At 39.0% G+C, this 20,251-nt stretch overlaps 1 protein-coding gene across 3 annotated transcripts in view; it reads right to left on the bottom strand.

Moving 5' to 3' along the window:
- Nucleotides 1-20,251, bottom strand: part of cers4a (ceramide synthase 4a) — an 86,762-nt gene that overhangs the window by 57,688 nt on the left and 8,823 nt on the right. Inside the window, exons 3-4 of one of the 3 annotated variants that reach the window (XM_073936275.1) lie at nt 7,416-7,477; nt 6,553-6,659 (exon numbers count right to left, since the gene is read on the bottom strand). The exons of the other annotated variants lie outside the window; for them this stretch is intronic. The gene's annotated coding sequence lies outside the window, so the exon portion shown is untranslated. The remainder of the gene's footprint in view (nt 1-6,552; nt 6,660-7,415; nt 7,478-20,251) is intronic. 3 annotated transcript variants of the gene reach the window in all.

Below are 20,251 nucleotides of genomic sequence, written 5' to 3'. Positions count from 1 at the left end.
GGCGTGTCCAGCTCTGTTTAGGGGGGAGTGTCGGAGGAACTAAAGTGGGATGGTGTGGGAGTGTCTATTTGGGCACGCGTGAGTTTTAGACACACACAAACAAACACGGGAGAAAGTGATGGTGTTTACATGGACATCTGTAGTCGAATTATTTGCCAAATTATTAAATTATTATTAAATTTGCAGTTTAAATTATTAAACTGCTCTAAGCGTGTATTTTTCATGCTATGTTTGATACCGCACGGCGAATGAGAGAAAAAAAAAACTCAGCATTTCCCGGAAACTTAGATGCACACGACAGGTAGCGTCAGAAAGCCGCGTGTGTTATTCCGGTAACAAAATGCGGCGAAAATCCTACACAAGGTTAAAGTTTGGTTGTGGTGCTGACATGTTTACACTCGGTGCAATAGTTAACTTAGTTTGATACGAACAAAGAATAAACAAAGAGCCCTGGTCGCTCACTTACCAAATCTGTAGAGACAGGACAATCCACAGCAACTAGAGCCGCGTCTTTATTAAGAGGAGACTACAAGCGAATCCGGATCTCAGCGTTTGCAGATGAGAACAGCTCTCAGGTAAACAATAATCCTCCTTAGACACGTAAGTTATTGTTGTCGAGCGTCGCGTTCACTGTTAATCCACACGTGACTCCAGCTGAGCTCTCACAGAGAGAAAATGAAAACAAAACTTAACTGCAGCAAACTATAAAAGCAACACTTCACGCTTGTTTTGCCAACACAACGTGGTGTCTCTGTCGTCTAAACACTGTAACAGTAATGAATATTAATGAAGTTGCACAATAGAGCGCGCTGATTGGTTTGAACCAAGCCTTAAGCAGGTCGCACACCAGAAGCGCCACTCGGCGCCGCGACACGGCGCGTACATGACAGTTTAAAGTATCACACACCAGACGCGCACATTCGAATGATATTTAACATGAAACTAATCAGATGGCGCTCTGTGGCGCGGCTGAAAAATGAACTGCGTCCTAAGCCATCGCCGGGCGCCGCCGACTTGCGGCGCCGGTGTGTGTATCCTGATAGAAACCTATGTTTAGAATTCTAAAATACATGGCGCTACGTGGCGCTGCGCGGCGCGCCGCCGATCAGCGCTTCTGGTGTGCGACCTGCTTTACTCATGCATTAATGCATCACACTGTAAGACGTAATAAGACACACTCTGGCACAGGCGTCCAGTCTGCACGCTGGAATACACGCTATTATGTCATGACCGTGACGCAGCTTCAAAAATTGGTTTCAAACCGGAAGTACGAATTTGCTTGAAATAACGCAAAAACAACCAATTTACACTTTTTAGCGAAATATAGGTGTCCTAATAGTGTTTTTAGCAGTGTGGGACACATATACGACTGTCAACAGCTCAACAAAATGTGGCGTTTTGTGACCCTTTAAAGGGCTATGAAACCACCTTGTTTCAGCAGGGTTTTTCACACCTCTACTTTGGAAAAAGTCAGGAAAGTGGGCGTGTCCAGCTCTGTTTAGGGGGGAGTGTTGGAGGAGGGCAAGGCAAAACATATACCGACGCAGACGGGAAAAGGCAGTGACTGTGTTTACATGAACATCAGTAATCAAATTATTTGCCGAATTATTAAATGGTGGACTTTAACTGCAGTTTGGCTCTTTCATTCAGGGAATTCATTCATGCCTCTAATGACAAATGAGATATTTGATTCGAGATATTGCTGGAAGCGTGTATTTTCATGCAACGTTTGTTACCGCACGGCGAATGAGAGAAAAAAAAAAATCCTCCGCATTTCTCTGTAACTTAGATGCACTCGGTAGGTAGCGTCAGAAAGCCGTGTGGGTTATTCTGATCACTAAATGCGGTGAAAATCCTACACGACGCTAATAGTTTAATTGTAGTGCTGGCATGTTTACACTCTGAGAGCAGCATTTACAGCAGATTTTTCAGTCCATAATATTGTAGTTATATTAACATCTGGTAAACTTTATTAACTTAGAAATCATTTGACTAACGACGTCTTTAAACACTGAAAGAGTACTGCTGACGATATGAACTAACTTTGCCTCTGAATAAACAAAGACCACTAATCGCTTACTTACCAAATCTGTAGAGAAAGGACAGGTCTTTATTAAAAGGAGAGGAGAGGCAAATCCGTATTTCACCACTTCCATATGAGAAAAGCTCTTGAGTAAAAAATGTTTGTGACCCTTTAAGTGATGCAAAGCACAGCTGTAAAGAAAATAAAAGTTGTGCAATTTCATGTTTCAACCACAGATGGCGATAAAGAGGCCAATAGTGTAGTTTTTACAGTCATAAGTTTTGGTATCTTGGGAAATCTAAACACAGTTTGAGACGCTGTGAATTTTTCTCCTGAAACTCAAGAGGGACGTCGCTGGGTGTTTTTTTCTCAGCAGGAGCCGGAGACTTTGTCCATTGTATCTCACTGCCATCTAGGCAAAACATACCCATTCCTATGGGAGGTCCATACTTTCAGCTCTCTCACATTTAGGCCATTCCTGCACTTAGTTTGCAATATCTCACAGCTTTGGATTTACGCGTTGGGAAAGAAACCGTCCTTATGTTTGCTTCTAACTGCTCTTTGCATGAATTGTGATGCTATTTTCACCTCAGCCGTAAGGGGGTCTGGTGGCCATATTTTCTGGGTCATTTTCAATGTAAACAACCGTTGCTGGAGTGGCTGAGATGGGGAGCCGCTGTGCAAATAATCAGAGATCTGGATCATGTCCAGGTTTATTATTGCTCTGGCTCTCTTGCTCTGCCTTTCTCAGTCTTGACACTAATGCCTAGTTCAGACTGCATGATTTTAGCCCTGATTTTGACTCGCCGACAGGTTTTGAGAAATCGCAGAAAATGCCTGAAATCACAGGCAAATCGGTGCTCGTGCTTGTGAGTGACAATCACACAGTATGAACTATCAAAGACGCGATCTGAGAGAATCGCTGATGAGTTGCCGATGTTTGTGAGATATTTGGCGTGCTGAATATCTGGAGCTGTCTGCGATTCAAATCATGTTGTGTGAAATGAGTTTTGACTGAAAATTACATCGGCGATCGCCTACAGCCAATAAGAGAGCAGCATTCACTTGATTGTGTGTGCCTGCAGGCCAGCGGAGGGTAAGGGAGAAGGTCAAAGCGCTCATTTTCGATTTATTTGGACCCAGGAAATGGAGGAAAAACTAATGGAGGTTTGACAGGAGCACCCGTGTCTGTTTGACGTGTCATACAGAAAGTTAAAGAAGAAAGTTGAGGAGAAATTGCTAATTCCCTTCAAACCCAGGTGAGCAAATATGTACATTTTCTACCCCATTAAAGGCTTCTTTCTCGTTATGTAGTTAATAACCAAAGGCATACTACGTGTTTTGGGCTTTGAGACGTAGGCCCCGTTTACACTAATGTGTTTTAGTTTGAAAATGCATAAGTTTTGCTACGGTTACGCCATCCGTTCACACTACGCCAGAGTTTTCGAGCGCCGAAAACGAAGCGTTTCGGAAATGCTGGATAAGCCGTTTTCTTTCTAAAACGCTGCTGCTCCGTCTCAGTGTGGATGAGGGAAAACGGAGACATCTGAAAACGAAGGCGGGGCTGCTGAGATTCGCTACCTGATTGGGGCTTTTGTGTCATTGCGTATCCTTCCCTTATTCGTCAAGCCCCTATCACATGACTATAACACATGGCTTTAACGCTACGACAGCAGACCAGCCTTCACTGTAAACAACAACATGGACACAGAAATGGGAGCGTTGTTTGCACTATTGTCTGTTTTAGGCGCCATTGTGCAGTTCTTCGTTTGTTACGTTTAGTAACAACTCGATCTCGTCGTCTATCCACAAAAAAACCTCTCTTGCTTTCTTTGCCATCGTGTTCATTGTTAAACCGGCGTTTGTAGACTAACAATAACCAAATGCCGAGCAAGACACACGCTTTCTGTTTATACTAGAACGCGCATGACCAGAGTGCGCTAATGATCACGTGATATATGTTTTTGGTGGCGTAGTGTGGACGGAGATATGTTTAGAAACGCTAGTGTGGACGCGGATTGTTTTTGATCTAAAACGCTGTTTTAAAACTAAAACGCACTAGTGTAAACGGGGCCGTAGTTTGGAGGAAGTTGTCGGCGATTCTTCCTATTGTAAAGTCATGCAGTGTGAAAGCCCCTGTCGCCAATCAATCTTGCAGTGTAAACAAAGCAGTGAAAAATCGCTAGCCCAGATAGTCATGCAGTGTGAAAACATCTGTGACACGACTACTTTGAAAACCATGCAGTCTGAACTCTAATATATTTTTTCGATAGTCTACAGAACAAACCATCATTATACAATAACTTGCCTAATTACCCTAACCTGCCTAGTTAGCCTAATTAACCTAGTTAAGCCTTTAAATGTCACTTTAAGATGTATAGAAGTGTCTTGAAAAATATGTATTCAAATATTATTCACTGTCGTCATGGCTAAGATAAACTTAATCAGTTATTAGAGATGAGTTATTAAAACTACTATGATTAGAAATGTGTTGAAAAAAATTGCTTCGTTAAACAGAAATTGGGTAGAAAAATAAACAAGGGGGCTAATAATTCTGACTTCAACTGTATATATGATGGTATGTTAAATTCTTCATTATATATCAGTGATTCCAACATGTTTCTTACTGAACTCCTAAACTCTTGAGCTTAAAGAGTTTTCCTCGGCTTATAACAACTTATGGTGGTGTTCATGTGCATTCAACGTGTAAATGCGATTTATCCGACATGACTTAAGCGTACTACATGATCTGAAGAAAAACTCTACTTTCTGACTTATTGAAAGGTGGACATGATGGAAGAAACTTAATTCTAAAAGGTAATTACTGCTCAAATAGTTGATTAAATAAACCTGTTATGATTAAAATAGTCAAATTAATAATCAGCAACTTCTTTTATCATCAAATTGATATTAGTTTCATTTGTACTTGTAACCCTCAACCTAGAGTGACCCCTTATAAATCTTTAATGACCCCCAGAGGGGTCGCGACCCCCAGTTTGGGATCCACTGGCTTAGGAGACTCAGCAGGATGTGACGCATGGCAACAGTCACCCTCTGCAATAAGCTATAGTCAAAACATATCGGTTACCCTACTGAAAACCAAACATGGACCTGCTAAACCTCACCTGAAACCTGATATCCACTTTTACATTCAAGTTCGCCCAGATTTGGGGATTTCACACCAAAAAAAAAAAGTGCACTTCAACCACAGCGGGGCACATGCTGACAAAACCATTTCACAAACAGAACCAGGTGTTTCAAGACCCAAACATTGCAGACGCTTATGAATTATCACTGGAACACTCTTACATGACACGTTTACAGTCAGGTTAAACCAAAAACATTCGGGGTGTATGAAGACATGGCTCCCCGGAGCGTAAATTGTTCTCTTTCTTAGCATGGCCCCCCCTGTGCACTTGCGCCAGGGAGCGGATTTACATTATCAAGACGAAGCCACTGAGATCAGCGTCCCACGTTCTTCGTAATTAACTGCAGATGCGAATGCTTCATCCAAACCTGGAAGTGCACATCCGATCTGTAAAAGATTAATGACCGAATTAAGCAAGGAGTCAAAGTGGTTTGTCGTCCTATGCATGAATGGCGTTTACATGAATGAATCTGTGTTGTTTTTTTTAGATGAGTGAGAATGGATGTGTTTGGACATGCGATGGTCGATGCAGAGTATTTCTAATCAGCACCGGATATTTAGTAACCTCACGACCTTGCGAGTCCACGGATGTTTCCTGAAACAGAAAGCAGCTGGCGTTGGTTTAAAAGACAGAGGTTTGAAGGTGCGCCTTAAGTAAACTGGCCAAGCCGGGTCATTCTGAAAACGTAGTCCCGTGGACATTTCTGGAGACTGCGATTTATGTAGTTGGCGGAACGTATTTTAAGGAAACGCTACAGGGCGGTATGATGCCGTTCCTTTTCGCGCTTACCGGCTGACCGTTTACCTCCATGTGGAGGGCTTTCCCACTGCAACCAGTTTGTCCAGTTAGCTCGTCGTGTACGAAGGCAGACTTGAGACACAGAGAGAGGTGGACCACGACGATGACTGGGTTGGAGTCCGGGGAAGAGCGGTTCCAGAAATGAAGACAAAACAAAATCCAAAAAATAAAGTGAACAAGTTCATAACAGGGTGAGAATGTGGTGAAATCCGAAACCGTGGTTAAAATCAAATGAGGGCTTTTCATTGTCTGCATGGGTTTTGTAAATCGACGGCTGGGCTTAGGGAAGAAAGCGGCTGGGTGGGTCAATCGGTAAAATTGGTTGGGTTTAGGGAAGAAAGCGGGTGGGTGGCTCAATTGGTAAAATTGGTTGAGTTTAGGGAAGGAGGAGGGTGGGTCGGTCGATTGGCCGGTCGCCGAGTTAATCGTTCAGTCAGTCAGACAGGTGGTCGTTCGACAGCAGCCACCGGTGGGTTTACGCGAGAACAGTGCGGGTGCGAATGACACTTGCGAGAGACATTTAAAATATGAAAAAGCGGCCTCTCGTGGATTTACGAAAACAAAAACTGCAAAAATACATACCTTCCGGGATGTATTTCGCGGTCTATAAAAACGTCCACAGGACTATGTTTTCAGAAAGCAACTGGCACATACGTCTTCCAAGATGTCATCGCATCACATGTGATGATCTAGAACAAATTCAAATAAGCGTTAAAGCATAATTAAAGAGTTTGTTCACACACAAAATAATTCTTTCAATACCGTACCGATCTCCCTTTGTTTATCTTTTGAACACAAATTGAGATATTTTATATCTTAATATATATTAATATCTTATATTGAATAGCTAATTATTTCCCAGAGATGGGTTGCGTCTGGAAGGGCATCCACTGCGTAAAAACATGCTGGATAAGTTGGCGGTTTATTCCACTGTGGCGACCCCGGATTAATAAAAAGACTAAGCTGACAAGAAAATGAATGAATTAATTAATAGTTAATAATTCCGGCATACGTTTCGCACCCCGAATGCCCTTCCAGCACCAACCCAGTACCGGGAAACACCCAACTCTCTCACATTTGCACTCATATACTACGGCCAATTTAGTTTCTTCAATTCATCCAATGGAAAGATACTGATGAACAAAGTCATTTTTACAGTCCTGTGTGGTGCGCAAAAGTATTTTGGAGCTTCGTTTAATTACAACTGAACGCTTGAACAGTTACATGAAATGTTTTTAAAATGTCTTTTGTTGCTTTTCTGAACTCTAAACGCCTCACGGCCATTGCTATAAATGTAGGATTTGAGCTCTCGGTTTTTATTAGAAATATCTTCATTTGGGTTCTGAAAATGAACAAAGGTCTCAGGAGATTTGGAACAACATGATGGAATGATTGTATGATATGATATAAAAATAAAAATGATAAATCAAAATTATAATACTCACCCATATATGCTCATATAAATGCTTTGCAGATGTCCTATTCGCTCTTTTCCATAGAACAGAAGCTGTTGAGTTTTAAAGAGTCCAGAAAACAACTAGTATACGTTTTTAAAGTTTTTAAAGACTGGTAGTTTAGTGTGAGAGTCAAACCAAAATGTAAGCCAATTTTAATGAAAATTCTCCGCTCCGTCATTGTAGTTTATATACTCATTTATGTATATCTAAAAATCTTAAGATAAAGCGACTTACAAGTTAGGATAAAATCATAGAGAACGAATATATACCCAGTAGACACACGTCATAAGATGTTAATATTAGGCTAGATTAAGGTTGCCATCATCTAAAGACAATGTCACTTTTATGTCCAATAACGACGTGAAATGACGTTAATATTTTGTTGATTTTAGGTAGCGTTGGAAAGTGACCAAAATCCAACGTCATATTGACGTCAAATACTGACATTTTTTCGTCCGGTATGACACCCAAAATCCAACATCAGATAGACTTCATATTGGTAGGCCCACACGAAATCTGAAGTGCAGATTTCGGCAGATTTTTAGCCCATCATTGATTCTGTTTATTTACTTGTGCAAATTTATGTACGTTTATATTTATTCAATTTTTTTATTAATTTCAGTTATATTATTGACTAATATGAAAATATGTATATAATTTATTTACAATAAAGATCGTAAAGTAATATTTTCTGTCTTTTAGCAGATATATTATATGAGACTTGCTTTGTTTACCAAATAAAGTGCATCTAATTGCATTTGCATTGTAAACATTAAGTGAAGTTTATTTATAAACAAATTTCGAGAGGATCACGTGCTTATGATTGTTCCAGCATTAGCCCACTACCGATTATCCTATCAGACGATTCCTAACTCACTATAAATAACCAGAGTTTTCTTATCTCAAAATCTTCGTCTTGAAGGAACCCCCCACTCAACCCTACTTTCCCTCCTTTCAAACGGGCGACACGGTGGCCAGTGATTAGCGCTGTTGCGGCACAGTAAGAATGCCCCTGGTTTAATTCCCTTCGAAACCAAGCGACATTTTTGTGCGGAGTTCTACTCGTTCTCCCCGTGCTCGCATGGGTGTTCCCCTGGGTCTTCCAGTTTCCTCCCACAGTATAAAAACAAGCACCCTAAACAATTAAACCAAAACATTTATAGCCAAGCTCTGAGTACACCTCTTCTCAGCCATCCATATTCGACACACAGCTAAAATAAGCAAGGGGGGAGTCATCGAGATCTACCTGAGCTCAAACTCTCCTCTCGCCCTGCGACGAAAGGGAGCCCAGGGCTCGAGGATCTTATAAGCTCAGGGCTCTTTTCCAGGACAGCATGCCAAACAAGCTTTATTATTAATCATCCGCTAAGTGTAAACTCTTGAAATACAAATTTAAAAGGTATTACTTTTTCTTTCATATATTAAAGCTTTACTTATGATACTCCCAAACTCATTCCGCATAAATCCCCAGATTTTTACCAAAATTCTGAGCAGAAATGACCGCAGATTTCGTCTGGCCCTACATATTGGTAATGTCCACACAACGTCAAGCTGTAACAACACTAGGGGCTCTATTTTGACGGTCCATGCGCAGATCGCAAAACGCAGGGCGCAAATGCTTTCAGGGTGTGTCAGGACGCGTTTTTGCTAATTTAAGGACGGGAAATCTGCCTTGCGCCGTGGCGCATGTTCTAAAAGGGTTGAGTTTATTTTCTTAATGATTTATAGGTGTGTTTTGAGAATAAACCAATTAGAGTCTCATCTCCCATTCCCTTTAAGAGTCAGCTGCGTCGCGCCAAGAGCGCATTCGCTATTTACAGGACGCAAAGTAAGTCTAAGTGGAAAAAATGAGCATTTCACAAGCAAACAGTTAACAGTATTTTAACAGAAAACAGTTAAACAGAGCATCTACTGCGTGAGAATGAGAGATAATGGATCACTTTCACTTTCGCTCTTGGATAGGGAAACCTTTACGCACAGACATCAATTAGCCTATAAATAAATACTTTTGTTTGTCAAGCGCAAATATTCATTTCAAAACTATTTCTAAATTCAGTTCTAATTTCCAGCAAACAAATAAATGAATAATAATAGCAAAATGTCTTCAAAAACCTGAGTTATATCCTAAAACACATGCTGTGCCCAGTATGGTCTAAAACCTGACAGGTGGGCAAATCTAAGCTTGTTTTTAATAAAACAAATATAAATATGGATATAATAAATAATACTGCTAATAATAATAACATTATACAAAAGCAAATTGTTATGAATGAACTGAAAAAGCCTCCCGAGATGAAGAACACATAAAAGCAGTGATTTTTCATATTTATGTTGGCTAGAAAATAATATGTTTTGTAATATTTTAATCCTTTATATTTATATTCTATATCTATTCTTATTATATCCTATATATATATCCTTAATATTTACATTTTTTCATATGTAAAGATATTTGCCTATTGCTCTCTTGTGTGTGTATAAAGCAGTGCGTAAGCGAGGCGCAACTCTGCGCTGGAGTTTAGACCGGGTTAGTTTTGGTCTAATGAAAAATCTATTATAGCTTCTCAAAACAGCAACGCGCCAGCGGTCCGCCTCAGAACGCCTTCCTTTTTAGACCAGAACGCCTATGGGTGCACAAATGAGCGCTAATGCATTTGCTATTTAAACAGCGTAGCACAACACCTCAAAACTACTCTTGCGCCAAGTTGAAACTACCAAAAGACTACTGCGCCACGCCTTGTGCCACACTGCGCCGGGTGTATGATAGGGCCCATGATGTTAATATTTTGTTGTTTTTAGGTTGCGTTGGAAAGTAACCCAAATGCAACGTCTGTTCGATGTTCAACATTGACATCAGCCTGAAGTTGGGTTCTGACCAGGCAAGTGCACACATAGGGCTCAACCTGTGCAGTGCACATGCCCTTTTTAGTGTTGGATAGAAAGTGCCCTTCCAAAATGATCAAAAGTGCCACCGCGACACCCCCCCCCCCTAACCCTCAGTAGGCGCGCGACAACACCGCTGATCAGAACGCCGCTCTTCAGTAGGTGTTGTCTTCACCCCCCCCCCTGCTCTTCCAAAAATGTATCCTTCACATGCACTTTAGACAGTCTGGTTCTGACATCTATACGAATTTCATTTCCAAACAAAATGCAACGTCCTACAACATTGGGGTAACAATGTCAATCTGACATCATATTGACTGATTAAATGAACCACCGACTATTCCAGCATATGTTTTACGCAGCGGATGCCCTTCCAGCCACAAGAATTGCACCAAAAACATGTATATAAGAAAGTGTCTGGTGCATATAGAGAGGAAAAGAGTGTGTATATTCAGTGTGTATATTCAGCTATGGCAAATGATTTGACATCAATGCAAGACAACTCATAAAAAGACAGAGATCTGCTCTTGATAAACTAGTCATTTAGAGACATGCTATTTGGATTGGTTTACAAAACTGCTGCATGATAGTGTGTACATTTGGATGTTTAGCACACTGTAAATCTGTCCTAGTAGAGTGCCACTTACACCAAGCTAAATCTTTAAAGTGCAAATGTATGCAAGTCTTTAATTTTCCCCAAATAGCGTCAGAACGTGCACGTATCTTTAGGACTGGACGCAGTAAATTCCTGCCGTTTCTTAGATTCCCCCACGACAGAATGTTTTATGCACGCTTGAGAGTGCAAGACATGGTACATCTGAAACCCATTAGCACGGGTTGCAGTTCACAAGCAGACGCTCCATGCAGCTCTATTGGAATTTCGCCTCATTGCCAATTCCCCTTTTCCTTCTTTACTCAACATTTTCTAGTCTCATGTATACTGTAGGACTGTGGATTTGCCTTCTGGCAGTGTGCGCTCAATGCCGTACCCCATCTCACATGTGCAATTCCCAATGTAATGTCTCGAAGGCACGCACGTGATGGCGTTCGGCATCGGTTTGTTTTTATTTTATTACGGGATGACACAGGTTGAAAAACAGCTTGCGTTTGTCCTTTGAAGTCGTGCATTCTTACCTCACTACATCACTGGAGGTCTACAGCTGCCTCGGAGGAAGGTGAGGTTAGTGTTACTGAAATATATACACACGCACACACGAGTATAAAACCAGGAACAAAGTGTTTGAGACAAGAACAAAGAGCTGTCGAGGTGTAAAACCAGCAGAAATTAGAGTGACGCAAGAGCTGCTTTGCAGAATAGTGGCGAGTTTAGTGCTTCTCTGATGTTTGGGGAAATGGACGGGATGAAAATCAAGGACTTTAATGGGGGACTCTTTCAATAAACACCAAGTTCCTTCATTGACTCACTTATGGGTTGGTCCAAACCTGTACTCAAATGAAAAAAGAACATGTTTGCGCTGTTATTTTGTATATTCCAGAGCAGGTGGAAAGTAACTACACTCTCAGATATAAAGGTACAAAAGCAGTCACTGGGGCGGGCAATACCTTTTCAAAAGGTACACTTAATAAGGTACTATGAGGTACAGATTTCAATTAAATTAAATTCATCTTGATTTCTATAGCGCTTTTACAATGTAGATTGTGTCAAATTAACATAGAAGTTCTAGTAAACTGTTGAAGTTCAGTGTAGTTCAGTTCAGTGTGGTTTAATTTTCACTGCTGAAAGTCCAAACACTGAAGAGCAAATCCATCGATGAAGGAAAAAACCCTTAAGAGAAACCAGGCTGAGTTAGTCACGACCATTCCTCCTCTGGCCAAACTTCCTGTGTGGAGCTGCAGTCTAGGCGCCGGAGGCTGGACTGGAAATCCATTGTGGAGAACTACGGGTGCGAGTAGGTCACCGGCGGCTGTTAAGCCTGGCCCATGGGCTCAACGCGAAGACTCCTCTGTCACTGTGGTCTTTCAGGAATCAGTCTCATGCACTTTACTCCTCCGTGAACGCCACAGTGTCAGCTCAAGATATGGCCTGGTCCAGGATTATGGATACCTTGGCATCATTTCTTTACAGGTCTTGGATCGCATCATCAGATTTGTACTTTTTAGGTATTAATATGTACCTTTAAAGAACCTTTAAAGTATCTTTCGAAAAGGTTCTTATTTCTGAGAGTGTAGCCAATATTTAATAGCCATAAAACTTCTCTGAATAGAGGATACTGTAGTAAATAGCATTTCCAATTTCATTAGTACTCATTTAAAGGCATGGGTGTTGGAGGGGTGGGGGGGGGGGGGGGAGGGGGGGGGGGGGGGATAGAGTGCATAGGGCCCTGATCATCACTTTCGACAATATCACCGTTCGTCAAACCCAAATTTTGTGTACAGGGCCCCAAAAAAGCTGGTGATGCACCTGACTCAATGCCTACTATTTTATTTAGAACCGCATGATCCTGAACAACCAATCCAGTCTCACAAGGATGATGTTTGTTGTTTGTTTAAAGAAATTATTTAACATGAGCTGAAACGACACAACTCCTGACTGTTTTGGGGAAAACTTAATAGTTTTATGTTCAATTTACTTACTTAAATTCCTTCATGATGTCCCAACACAAATCGATTATGTGGAATCCAGAATTTCTCACAGTGTATTTTACGTATTGTCTGAAGCGTGGCTATTTAGTACAAATTTATACTATTTGATTTGTATGAAAATGTACGATTTTAAAAATCAGACCTCTTATTTGGAGGTGATGAGCAAATTATACTAAAATGTATATAAAGGGTTGATTTACTTCAAAAATTCTAATTTACCCTAACAGCATTTCAAACCCCTCAGACCTTCCTCTGTCTTTGGAAACAAAAATCAAGAAATTCATTAATATTAAAGGTTCTGACTCCTCAAAACAGACCTTTTACTTTCTATGGTGTCATAAAATAAGACTTTATTTAGTACAGGCATCCGCCATTTAAGGCAGCATTAAAAATATGGATTTTATTACCCACTTTTAACGCCTATAGTTACTTTTTAACAGTCTGTTTAAATCGTATAGATATCAGTGCTTCATTTCAACAGCTGTAATGCCAGACCGCAGGGTTATGAATGGGGAGCATCTCAAAACTGAGTCACGCTCCACCCTGACCCTTGCGATCACAACCACAAACCAAGATCTGAAACCATTCCAAACCTCATTTAGTTACTCAATGTTCTTCATTTGTGTCCATCAAGGCCAAACTGCATGGAACTCATGACCAGAACTGGGTAGATTACTAAGTTACTGATTACAAATTACAGAGCAAAATGTGTAGTCAGTCATATAGTCTAGATTACACATGATTTTGGATTACATTTAGATGTGATTGCCTTTATTTGCTCTTTCTAAATTGGAGTAGAATAATCTTGGATTATTTTGTCAAGAAAAAGCACTTTCACATCAGCAACACGAGCCTAAATAGCTTCTTTTTAAAGTGCTAAAGTTTTAAATGATGGAAAGTTAATATGTACAGTTGGAGTCAGAATTATCCCCCCCCCCCCCCTGAATTTTTTTTCTTTTATAAGTATTTCCCAAATTATGTTTAACAAAGCAAGGAAATTTTCACAGTATGTCTGATAATATTTTTTCTTCAGGAGAAAGTCTTAGTTGTTTTATTTCGGCTAGAATAAAAGCAGTTTTTAATTTTTAAAAACCCATTTTAAGGACAAAATTATTAGCCCCTTTAAGCTAATTTTTTTCTGATTGTCTTCAGAACAGACCATCATTATACAATAACGTGCCTAATTACCCTAACCTGCCTAGTTAACCTAATTAACCTAGTTAAGCCTTTAAATGTCACTTTAAGCTGTATAGAAGTGTCTTGAAAAATATCTAGTCAAATATCATTCACTGTCATCATGGCAAAGATAAAATAAATCAATTATAAGAGATGAGTTATTAAAACTATTATGTTTAGAAATGTGTTGAAAAAATCTCCTCTATTAAACAGAAATTGTATGAAAAAATTAAATGGGGACTAATAATTCAGACTTCAACTGTATATGCAAACACGTTGCTTTCTCATAATATGAGAAAATTAGATAAAAGGGAAAGCGACAATAGAAATGGTCAGTTATAATTGCCCATATTTTTGTCATGTGTACTGTTTGCATATATATTTTATTTAATGTATAGGCTTTTTTTGTTTGGAAACTTATTAAACCTTATTTTTCAATGAATGTTTTGTTTGAAAGCTCTTGCTTAGGCCTAGTTGCAGTTATTATTGTCCACAAACAGTGCTTTTCTTCATGTAATGTCTAATTTTAAGGCTCGTCGTTCCGACTGACTGTATTTGCACTTTTCAACATTATTTCTCTTAATCCTTTTAGGTTTGCTGAATATTCATTGTGTTCAATTTTATTTATTTATATTTCTGATTTATTTTATATATATTTCTTTATATATTTGTGACACAAATATTTAATAGGAAGGAAAGAATTTAGTTTGCATTGTTTTCATGTGACTTTCCACATTGGCCTATAAGGTGTATACAGTTGAAGTCAGAATTATTAGCCCCTTTTGACTTTTTTTTTTTTTCCCAAATCTTGTTTACCAGAGCAAGGGAATTTTCACAGTATTTCCAATAATATTTTTTCTTCTGGAGAAAGTCTTATTTGTTTTATTTCGGCTAGAATAAACACAGTTTTACATTTTTTTAAGGTCAAAATTATTAGCCCCTTTCAGCTATATATATTTTCGATAGTCTACAGAACAAACCATCATTATACAATAACGTACCTAATTACCCTAACCTGTCTAGTTAACCAAGTTAACCTAGTTAAGCCTTTAAATGTCACTTTAAGCTGTATAGAAGTGTCTTGTAAAATATCTAGTCAAATATTATTTACTGCCATCATGACAAAGATAAAATAAATTTTTATAAGTTATTAGAGATGAGTTATTAAAACTATCATGTTTAGAAATGTGTTTAAAAAGCTCTCCGTTAAACAGAAATGGGGGGGGGGGGAATAAACAGGGGGGCTAATAATTCAGGGGGGCTAATAATTCTGACCTCAACTGTAAATATTAGTATAGATATAGATAGTATTAATTATATATATTAGTTTCTTTAGCAAATGGCGTGTTAATTTGTTATTTGTGTCAATATTATACTTTATTTTAGTAACAAATTATAAATATTCAGCACAGCTCAATTCTGTTTTTTTTCCAAGACATTCAGAACCATTCTGTCACAATCACCAGGAATCTAGCATTTGCAGATCTCTGGAGAACTACAAATCTGTCACTTTAATGAACAACAGGTCCCACCATGCACTTCACTCACACACCAGGCCCAGATTCCCCCTTGCGGAGTCTTGGTTACTGTGAGTATTTTCTAGCATCTTTAGTCTAGGACAGCCTTAGTAATATACCTCGCTGTTATTGTCTGATGATAATAATGATAAAAAAAAAAAAACATTTACTTCAAATTAAGTACATTTAGAAAACAGCAACATTAAAAAACAACCAATAAAAAAAACGTCAAATAAGGTTTTCTGTGTAAAATCTGTGCGGAATTCAACACCCCTCCCCTTCTGTGCAATGATTCGCGAACGTATGTGTCATGTTTATAGTGTTAAAATATAAACATTACAAATGAGAAAAATTTTAGAAGAATCAATCAATTGTGAACAACTTACTGCCATTGTGTAATCCATAAACAGTAACTGTAATCTTGAAAATACACATTTAAAAAAGTAGTTTACTCTAATTACGAATACTAGACTCGACATCAATTCACTCAATACTCGACAAAATACTTCTGAATACTATCAAATACTTGATGATTACATATTCCAAATTACATACTGTATAGTGAAACAACAGATAAGTCACAATCACAGTTTGTTTTGCCTATATATTAGACAAAAAAACTAAGAAGAAGCAAAGACAAAACTCCTAAACATATGTGCAGACTTCTAGTTCGCACAGATATAATGTGCATTACATTCCCCATGTGGCTTGCATCTAACATCTTTCCAAAACAAATGGCAGGACTGTCTCGCTTTGGCCAGCTCTGGGACATACTAACAAAATAACAGATTTCAGCAGAGATCTTTCATATATCAGGACTATATAAATATCCAGTTTCCTCAAAAAAGGAGTTTTCATAAAGCTCATGGGAGCCTCTGATACATGAGCTTTACAGAATTGATTGTTTCCCAGTTATGATTTATTCACATGTCTGCTAAAACTCCAGAAAAAAACAATAAACGAGTCGACTGTTTGTCATGCAGTGCAGTTTGACTGCGATGCTTAGTCAATATATATGTGATCATTCATCCCATGGAAAATGTCTCATTCAGATGAAATATTGAAGGCCGTTGCAAAGGATGACAACATGTCTAATTAAAACTGTTGACTTTTCTACACTTAAAAACTAGGATTATGTCAACTAGGGTTGTAACGGTATGAATTTTTTACGGTATGATAATCGTCTAAAACAATACCACGGTTTGACGGTTTCGCGGTATACGGTATGTTACAAAATAATAGAACAGTGAAGCAAATTTGACTTTTTCCAAATAATATATTTTCAGTTACTATAAACAACACCACTTACAATGAACAAATAAAAAAATAAGAAAATAAGAAATAATGTGTCAAAGTCCAAATAAACATGGTGCAAATCCTCAGTAAAAAAATAGATATAAATATTTACTATACTATAAATAGTTACATAACGAAACTAGATTCAATATGGAACATCCTTAGGTTTTATGTGCCAGCATGGATATGGTTGTCTGTGGATATGGATTTGGATATGGTTGTCTGCAATGCAGACAAACAGCTGCACCTTCATTTGCGTCTTTTGAAAACAGCAAGAGCAGCAGTTCGTCTTTGCTGTGTCACTGTTTTGTCATGTTTCTGTGCTGCTGTGCATGCAAAAGTACTTAGTATGAGAATTATTTCATGCAAAACTTTTTTTTTTGCGTTTTATTTAGCCGCGCATAAATGTACAGCCCATCTCTCATTCCGTGTTGTTCAAAAAGCTCATTGTAAGTCCACAAACAAAAGCAAAACCTATGCTTATTGGTTGTGATATAGCGAGTTTGAACCAATCTGGGCATGGAGGAGGGACAATGCATCAATGTATCGTGTCTGGTTTGTCCGGAGACACAGTGACGAGCGTTTCTTTGTCAAATCAGCGTTGTCAAATGTTGATGACGTAACCGCACTGATTCCGGAGCCTCTGAAAGTCCGCGAATGTTATGTGATAAAGCACTGGAAAGCTGAGATTCTCTTCTTTATGCCAATCTTTGAATTGTATGAATCGGATCAGCGGATCAAAAGTTATTAAACATTTAAGAGCAATACTTATTTTTAGCCGCGGGCGGCTGTCTCTGTCTTTAAGGGTTAAAACCGTTGATATGCAATTGTTCATTGTATGATAATCGTGCACGTTCAAATCGTGGTAGACCGTCATACCGGTAAATTGTTACAACCCTAATGTCAACACAAACTGAGAAAGTATGGATGAATCCAAACATTGGTTAAAATTGATGTCATTCAATCTCTTTTGGCTTAGTGTCTGATGTTATTAGAGGTCATCACAGCGGGAAGAACCGCCAACTATTCCAGCATATGTTTTAAGCAGCGAATGCCCTTCCAGCTGCAACCCAGTGCTGGCAAACACCCATACACTTTCACATACACACTACGGCCAATTTAGTTAATCAATTGCCCTATAGCGCATGTGTTTGGACTGTGGTGGAGCACCCGCAGGAAACCCACACCAACACGGGGAGAACATGCAAACTCCACACAGAAAGTCCAACTGGCCACCATGCTGCCCTAAATATAAAATTGTGTTTGAAAAAAATAATTAACCCAGCATTTCGAGCATTTGGTATTGTCTATATTTCGCCCAAATTGTGGTTTGGAGTTTTTTCATCAAAGAATAATAATAATAATAATAATAATACCTTTTATTTTGAGGCGCCTTTCAAAGCACTCAAGGACACCTTACAGCAGATAACAAGTACATTATAAAAATACAAGCAGTAAAAATGACAATCAGCATAAAATTAAACCAGCAAATCATTAAAAGCTATCCTAAACAAAAACGTCTTTATCTGAGATTTAAAATTGGAAATGGATTGGAGTCCATCTGGCGAATGTGCAAAGGCAGGGAATTCCATAACTTTGGTGCTGTACAACTAAAAGCCCTGCCTCCAAATGACTTCATCTTAAAGTGTGGGACAGATAACAGTTCAGCAGAAGATGATCTCAGTGAGCGTGAAGGAGTGTACAATTGAAGAAGATCAGAAAGATAGTGGGGGGCCAGGTTATGAAGAGCTTTGTATGTTAAGAGGAGGATTTTGTATTGTTACGATAGTGAACAGGAAGCCAGTGCAGGTGAAAGAGAATCGGAGTTATGTGATCAGAAGTACGCGAGCAGGTAACTATCCTGGCCGCTGAATTCTAAATCAACTGTAGTCTATGAAGTTGTTTATCAGGAATGCCAGAGAGAAGCGAGTTACAGTAATCAATCCGTGATGTAACCAAAGCATGAACAAGCACTTCAGTACTTTGTTGAGATAGTGAAGGGCGAAGTCTTGCAATGTTACGCGAATAAAAAAAGAAAGAACGTGAGATATTACTAATTTAAGAACTAAATGAGAGCATGCCATCCAGTATAACCCCAAGACTTTTCACGTGGGTTGAGAAATTGACTGGGGAGTTATCAACAAACAGGGTAAAAGATTGAGCTTTGAACAGATTTTGAGCCAACCAAAAGGGCTTCGGTTTTACTGGCATTTAACTTTAAGAAATTATTAGTCATCCATGTATTAATCTCATTTAGACATTTGGTAAGGTCAGAAGGGGGGTGTGATGTTGTAGGTTTTGTGGAGATATAAACTTGTGTATCGTCTGCATAAAAATGAAAATGCATGCCAAAAGAACGAAATATATGACCTAGAGGTAGGATATAAATAATAAATAAAAGTGGCCCCAATACTGACCCTTGAGGAACACCATGAAGGACTGAAACAGGATCGGAGCGTCTATTCTTTATCTGCACAAACTGTTTTCTGTCAATTAAATCCCTAAAAAACCTAAATATTTAACAGCACAACTGTTTTCAACATTATTAATAATCAGAAATATTTCCTGAGAAGCAAAAGATTTCTACTGTATAACTGAATGATGATTGTGTTTAACTTGTGGGGCTTCAGTAAGTGTTTGAACGTTCTATAGTGGATGCATATCAGTCCCTCAATAGTGCTCAGTGTGGAAAAAAAGGGATCTCAAAATCCTAATTTTTGGAAAGTGTTCAAATAAACAAAAACTTGTATGTGAGCTTTTTTTATGGGAGCTGAAGGATGTTTCTGAAGAACAGCAGCGGTTTAGGACAAACAAGGGATGCATGAAGGGAATTATTGAGGTAAAAACTATTTTAAGAGTCGAATGTATGTAAACAGGGCGAAGCAGTGGCGCAGCAGGTAGTGCTGTTGCCTCACAGCAAGAAGGTCGCTGGTTCGAGCCTTGGCTCAGTTGGCGTTTCTGTGTGGAGTTTGCATGTTCTCCCAGTGTTCGCGTGGGTTTCCTCCGGGTGCTCTGGTTTCCCCCACAGTCCAAAGACATGCGGTACAGGTGAATTGGGTAGGCTAAATTGTCCGTAGTGTGTGAGTGAGTGTGTGAATGTGTGTGGATGTTTCCCAGAGATGGGTTGCGGCTGGAAGGGCATCTGCTGCCTAAAAACTTGCTGGATGAGTTTGCAGTTCATTCCGCTGTGGCGACCCCGGATTAATTAAGGGACTAAGCGGACAAGAAAATGAATGAATGAATGAATGTATGTAAACTGTTAAATAAGGTAATTTTCATAAATTCAATACTATTTTACGTTTTGGATGACATGTAAATGTCTTTTATGTTAAATACCTTATTCAAAAA

Source organism: Danio rerio, chromosome 22, assembly GCF_049306965.1.
Source record: "Danio rerio strain Tuebingen ecotype United States chromosome 22, GRCz12tu, whole genome shotgun sequence".
Classification (NCBI taxonomy): domain Eukaryota; kingdom Metazoa; phylum Chordata; class Actinopteri; order Cypriniformes; family Danionidae; genus Danio; species Danio rerio.
Note: the sequence above shows the minus strand (reverse complement) of the source record. Positions and strands in the feature narration are given on the sequence as shown.